Source organism: Engraulis encrasicolus, chromosome 18 (genome assembly GCF_034702125.1).
Source record: "Engraulis encrasicolus isolate BLACKSEA-1 chromosome 18, IST_EnEncr_1.0, whole genome shotgun sequence".
Classification (NCBI taxonomy): Eukaryota; Metazoa; Chordata; class Actinopteri; order Clupeiformes; family Engraulidae; genus Engraulis; species Engraulis encrasicolus.
Window position 1 is genome coordinate 26,478,951 of NC_085874.1, and position 7,131 is coordinate 26,486,081.

At 42.5% G+C, this 7,131-nt stretch overlaps 2 long non-coding RNA genes across 2 annotated transcripts; one reads left to right on the forward strand and one right to left on the reverse strand.

Moving 5' to 3' along the window:
- Positions 1 to 494: 494 nt before the first annotated feature.
- On the forward strand, positions 495 to 2,591 carry LOC134468536 (uncharacterized). The gene is made up of 3 exons (XR_010038831.1): positions 495 to 1,054; positions 1,688 to 1,877; positions 2,407 to 2,591. It is a non-coding gene; the product is annotated as an uncharacterized LOC134468536 (long non-coding RNA).
- Positions 2,592 to 3,183: 592 nt separating this feature from the next.
- On the reverse strand, positions 3,184 to 5,147 carry LOC134468535 (uncharacterized). The gene is made up of 3 exons (XR_010038830.1): positions 4,751 to 5,147; positions 3,920 to 4,137; positions 3,184 to 3,437 (listed from the first exon to the last, which is right to left on the reverse strand). It is a non-coding gene; the product is annotated as an uncharacterized LOC134468535 (long non-coding RNA).
- Between the last annotated feature and the right edge of the window lie 1,984 nt (positions 5,148 to 7,131).

A 7,131-nucleotide genomic window follows, 5' to 3' on the forward strand; every position in this document is an offset into this window, starting at 1 on the left:
AAATCAGGGTCTGGTGCATGTCTAGCCTAGGCTTTTCAGTCTTTCACAACCCCAATCACTGCATGGAGTGAAATCCCTTTGGAAGCGGCTATTGCAGGCAGTGTGGCAATAAGCCAATGAGTCTAAAAAATAGTTTGCGCCAACGTAATAAAAAGGGCCCACGTGTGCGAGTAGACTATATGTTTCAACCCTTTTGTAGGATCCGGTATCCGGTTCCGGATCCGGCAGGATCTTAAGCAGTGGATCTGGTATCCGGCAGGATCCTAAAAATCAGGATCCGGTGCATCTCTAGTTTTTTCCACAACGGCGAATACTGCTATTGTGCAGTACTTACTGTTTATGCTCAATATGTGACTCAAAGTAATATTTTCACAGTAGTTGTCTGTTTTTTCGAAAAACAGTAGAATGCTGTTGCAGAATTGCCGTAAATAAACAGCTATTTGTTACAGTGCAGAATGTAAATTTAAAGGTCCACTAAGTTAACAAAATTAAAGTTCTCTATACGTTTTTTCTTACTTAATATACACAAAATCAAACTTTGAGTAAAGTGAGAAAGTTGTATTTGTCAAAATCGTATTTTTTAGGGAAGTTATAAAATACGCCTTTCTGATTGGACAACAGAACGTGACGTACATTTCGGAAGACATGCAGAACGTAGCCCACCTCAATAACGCTCTGTTGAGTGGAAATGATTGACACTGATCGACAAAAACAGGGATATATGTTGTGTTGTGCCTGGTTTTTCATTTAATGTTTCACATTAGGTATTAGTGCCTTCTCTATAAATGTGTCCTGCAGCTTGCTTTTTACATTTTAGACCAGGTAATTCTAGTTTAGGGTCGTATTAGGTGATGTCTACAAATCTTGAACTCAAGACGTTGGACGACATCATGGCACCCAGTCCCAGCAGTTCCAGTGACCAAGATGAGTTGTTTGTTCGTCGAGGTGTCCAACCCTATTTATTTGAACGGATCCCAAGCGCAAAAGTATGGGAAAGAAACAAATGAGAGGAAACGGACATGGACTACATGAGGCGACGACAGCACATCAACTGGTAGGCTACAATGATGCCCACATTTCTGTGTATTGTCAATATCACTCGTGAAGGGAAAATGAATACATGTTGTAACCGTGTCAATAAACGAGGTAGCGCTGGCTATCTACAAACTATCTAATTTCATTTATGAACACTGTCATTGGTTCATTTCCTCCCTTTCATCTTTGTGTTTAGCAGATGATAGCAATGCTGTCATTTGTTGCATGTACAAGCAGGCTAGGCTAGAAATCAGTAGTGATGTCGATGAAGTAAGCTTACTACATGGAAAGCTATCGACATGTTTTTGTAGCTGTGTCAACTGAACTCATTTTGGCTTTGCAACCTGAACCTTTTGGCTATTGCTCAGAGTAGCATCGCCCCACCAGACGACTTTCTAAACGCACGATAGCATAGTTACGTCTCAGTGAAGGCTATGTCATTGGTAGACAACAACGGGCAGCACCCTCTCATTTTCCAGAGGTAGCCTATGTTACTACATCGGGCATCCAGTCCCACCGACTCTAAAAAGGCAATATGGCATTTTGTCATTAGGGACATCTTCTCACATGAGAAGATGGGGGTGTCATGAAAGGTGTTGCACACACCACTGTTACTTCAACGTCCTGATTATGTACTTTTACTCCGTGGCAGGTGCATGCCCTGACCGTGTGCTGCAAACATATCTGAAGTGGCCGCAAACACTACAACGAGAAGCACAGCGCACGCCTACAGTGCATAACATCTCACCCAGGCTTTCAGTCCGTCTACTCTGGACAGATGGGTAGCCTATTGGAGACAGCTTACTACCAATGCGTGCCCAGCAGGATCCATCTGAAATTGAGTAAGTTCTTCCATTTTCATAGGCCTAGGAAGCTGCCAATCACATTGTTAACACAAGTGCAGACATTTCATGTTGACAGTGGTGGAAAAAGTAAAAGTAAAAAAAAAAAGAAACACAGTTTCTTCCCAACACAGGTCTGAGTAAAAAGTAGACCAATGTAGGCTACTTGTCTACTTGCTGTTCTGCACAGGTTGGGTTGAGTTTGTGGGGGGTCCTTGGAAGGTTGTTTTTTTTTTTTCAGTAATAACAAAGTCTATCTCAATAGGTAGGTAAAATGGAGTAAACTGTGTAACAGCTATGTAATATCATGTGCTACTGTTGTAATTACACCACAAAAGTACTTTTACTTTGTCCACCACTGCATGTTGACTATTGAGTTGAGCTAAAGGCATCACCAATAACACAATAATAATAATAATACTACTACCAATAATAATACCACACACACAAAATAAACCGAATAATTGTTCTAATTCCAAATGACCTATTTTTGATGAAGGCACAATCTCTACATTTCTTTGCTATACAGGAAGCTCAGGCATACTGCATATCGGCAGTTGGTGAAATGGTGCTTGGAGTTACAAGGCTGCCTTGTTGGGTTCCACTGCCATCCTGTGCAGTCACAAAGATCCAGCAGACCTTCCAATCCACACAACATACAGGTTTCCAAGATGTGATGTAATGAGCCAAATAAAGACATTTGAATGTACAGTATACCTGAATCAGATTTATTTGTTATCATGCATTTGTTAACGTCAGCAATGTTTTTTAAACAAACAAATATATTTATACAGTATGGTATAGAAAAGGGACTGAAAAGTGTCATACAAGATATCATACATCACACACAGTTTCCCATACAGAGTTTGGTGTAACATTTTTGAAAATCGCCTGTGATGGCATCGGCTCGTCTCTTCTTTAGGGGGTACACATAGCCGCTGCTCAACGGTGGTGGTGATGGCTGCCTCTCACGTGGAGAAGGGTCAAAGTCTTGCTCCGCCACATCAGCCATGTGTTGCTCAACATACCCTACACAGTACGGGGGGCAATCGCTANTCCGACATACCGCTATNCCGACATACCGCTATTCAGACAGCTGACATACCGTAGGGTTAGGGTTAGGGTTAGGGTTAGGGTCAGGGTTAGGGTTAGGGTTAGGGTAACTGTATGCACTCTCCCTAAACTTAGTAAAAGCTGAGCAACGTAGCACAAACCAAAGAAATTGCATAACTCGCGCCGGTATTCCGTCAATAGACATCAATGTCGGAATAGCGACATGTCGGAATAGCGCCACGTAACCACACAGTACACACATTTAAGAAAACACACACACATTTGACTGGCTTAGCTGACGCACTTCCTGGTCTTTACTTTGGTTTCCGAATGCTGTAGCGTAGGTCCCCTTTACTTGTCTTTGCCTGCTCTCTCTGTTGCATTGTAGTGTGAATTGGTTGATGACACTGGATTCGAGAGCTGATGTCTGGTGACCTCATGACATTTTCTTGATGCCCTTAACCAAGGTAGTATTATTGATGTCATCAAAGTTTTCGGCCACCTTGCCTGCAATGACAGGATATACAGTGTTAAAAACATGACATGTCACTCAGTAGTTTTCTACATCTTGTCCAGATTGTGTAAAACGGGGATGGGGAACCTATGTCTCGTTTATGGCCCCTGAGGCCATTTTATCCGGCCCCCAATATGATTTTAATATTATGCAGCTTCACATGAAATATTTTGTAAAGGAAACGTGGAAATTACACTTTCAATACAATTAAGTTATATTCGGAGGGCCTAGAGAAGGTGGGGTCTGTTTTAAAGTTGGCTGCCTTCAATATAGGCCTAAAGTGCAGGGGGAAATCCTGGTTTGTGTTCATAGTACGGCCCTCTGAGGACTTTTAGGGCCCCTGGTGGAATTGAAATGAAAAAGGTTCCCCACCCCTGGTGTAAAAGAATTCTAAAACATCACACGTTGGTGACTTAGTGAATCAGTGTATTAGGGTTGAATGCATGACAATAGTTATGTTCTCTGGCATACATACTTCTTAAGCCTTTGTGCGGGTCTCTCCAGTGTGCTTTGACCATCAGAAGACTGAAAGCTGGAATCACTGTCAGGTATTTCTCCTCCTGCCTCGCCTCCTCAACGTCAATCTGGTCTTCCTCCTGACAGGTCGCAAAAGGTCCCTCTGCTGCTCCCAGTCATCAGGTGGAATGTACTGAGTCCAAGCCTCATGTGTATGTAGTACTGACACCTGGATACCTAAATAAGATCAGCCAAATACAGAACAATAATGAGCCACAGCTTTCACATTTTCCACTTCATGACAAAATGCATGTCTGTGCAGAATACATGCGATCATCTTTTGAAAGGCTGATGTCAGAATGAGTTCCACAGCATGTCAGCGCTACATGTCCTTGTTAACTCAAACTGTAAGATGACTGTGGTGTACTTTTAAGGTAATTCTACATGATTAGGCAATTTAATTCAGTCTTACGCTTTGCATACAATGTGGCAGGCTGTGTTTGGGTACCCATACAGCTGACAGGAACCCACGTCTGGGTACCGACACACTGGCTTGATTGCCCACTAGTGTCAGGTCGCTGTTGCAGTAAAGGAAATAGTAATAACATTCATACTAATAACACCAGTTTTCTGTAAAAACACTGTGTTGCAAGGGCAGTATTTTATTTTCCCAATATGCTGTTATAGTGTTATTGGGTTCAAGCTGCTATAGAAATAGTGTTTTCATAATGTAGCACAACTTTCTGATGAAGGGAAGCAGACTAAGACTAGCAACGGTATACAAGGTTATTACACAGATAGGCCTACCTTGTGATGTTAGATTTTTTTTTAAATTATTATTTTTTTTTACCTCAATCCAACTGCTACACCCCGGTTCATCTTCCGTCTTGGGTTGATGTTGAGGGTCGATATCACACTTGCAAGTACTTTTTCCACCACCTGAAAATGAATAATGCAAGAGGGAATAAAGAGCGACTCGTTAGAGTAGGCTACCAGCTGAGCCTGTTCATTTCGAGACGAGAGTTGTAACGATTACATTGCGGCCATAGAAACAAGGCTGGATGCACTGCTGAATCTAGATACGCGTGTGTGTGCACGTAATTTTAGTAACAACATGATGTGCAAAGCGTACATCCATTCAGCAGGGCAAAAAATTGACCATGGTATTACAGTAGAACTACCATCTTATAACAATGACAACCTGCAGTTCTCGGAGTCGCAAAAAACGCCCAACTTCCTGCTAGTGACAGTAGGTCATGATGAGCATGAATTAGCTACACTGTAACAAATAACTGTTTATTTACGGCAATTCTGCAACAGCATTCTACTGTTTTTCGAAAAAACAGACAACTACTGTGAAAATATTACTTTGAGTCACATATTGAGCATAAACAGTAAGTACTGCACAATAGCAGTATTCGCCGTTGTGGAAAAAACTAAAGATGCACCGGATCCTGATTTTAAGGATCCTGCCGGATACCAGATCCACTGAATAAGATCCTGCCGGATCCGGAACCGGATACCGGAGCCTACAAAAGGGTCGAAACATATAGTCTACTCGCACACGTGGGCCCTTTTTATTACGTTGGCGCAAACTATTTTTTAGACTCATTGGCTTATTGCCACACTGCCTGCAATAGCCGCTTTTAAAGGGATTTCACTCCATGCAGTGATTGGGGTTGTGAAAGACTGAAAAGCCTAGGCTAGACATGCACCAGACCCTGATTTTTAGGTAACATGCCGGATACCGGATCCACTGCTTAAGATCCTGCCGGACCCGGACCCTGTGAAAAACTCTATTATCCTGACGGATCCGGAACCGGAACCGGATCCGGTGCATCTCTAGAAAATAACAAGTTATTTTAGGCAGCACCATTGAAACCCATTCATCCTCCACTTGTCCGTGATCACCATCAAACTTCAATACCACCTGAAGAACTGAAGTCATTCTGACTGGTTAAAGATTATCTGATACTATCAAGCATGATGAAACAATTTCTAAGGAAATGCAGCAAAGTGTGTGTAGCACATGCATTTTGATAGTGATGAAAGTGTGAATGGCTGAAACATTTTAAGAACTTGTAACACTCTTGCAACAAGCAGCCCCATCTAAACCAATCTGCTAATCAGTGCCTGGCCTCACCTGAGTAGGGCTGTTATGCCATTATTCAATTACGGGCGTCACCTGGCAAGGGCCTGATGACTCTGGTCACATGGTACTCTTGCACCTGTATATAAATCTGGACTATCAACACTTCAGGGCCTGCATGGCACAGCAAAGCACTTGCTTGCCTACAAGCTTGCCTACAAGCTTGCCTACAAGCTTGCCTACAAGCTTGCCTACAAGCTTGCCTACAAGCTTGCCTACAAGCTTGCCTACAAGCTTGCCTACAAGCTTGCCTACAAGCTTGCCTACAAGCTTGCCTACAAGCTTGCCTACAAGCTTGCCTACAAGCTTGCCTACAAGCTTGCCTACAAGCTTGCCTACAAGCTTGCCTACAAGCTTGCCTACAAGCTTGCCTACAAGCTTGCCTACAAGCTTGCCTACAAGCTTGCCTACAAGCTTGCCTACAAGCTTGCCTACAAGCTTGCCTACAAGCTTGCCTACAAGCTTGCACACTTTCCTCTTTGTGAAAGCTTGCTGTATGTGGCATCATTAGTTGCATTGTTGCATATAATGTGCCTGCTGCAAATTAGGCATTGCTTTGAGAGCTAGCTTGTAGTGCTGCTTGTTTGCTGTGCTACTTGGTGCAAAATATTTTTTTAAAGACTGACCAATGCTATATTTATCATTGGCTCATCAAGAGATACAGTAAAAAGCCCACCTTGCACACTATCATTGTAACATAGCACTGCGTACTCTGAAATTTTATTCATGCCCACACTTTCAAAGGACCACCGCAAACCATTTTCTCAATACAGCATTGCGCCATAGTATCATGCTCAAGGCACTCCAGTCATGGTGAACGATGGGAGGGTGGGGTGGTAACATGGCCAGGGTACCACAGTTATGGAGAATGATGGGTGGGGTGGGAAGTTGCCATGGCCATATTCATGAATACAACTATGACCCAGTATTTGCCTGTCATCACACAGTACAATTCAACTTTTTAACTGAAATGTACTGTTATTTTTCTGTAGAGTACTGTTATTTAACAGTTCAATTGCTGCTGAAAAAATGTTATATACTGTGATACATTAAACAGCAATGAGCTGTATTTGATTTTTGGT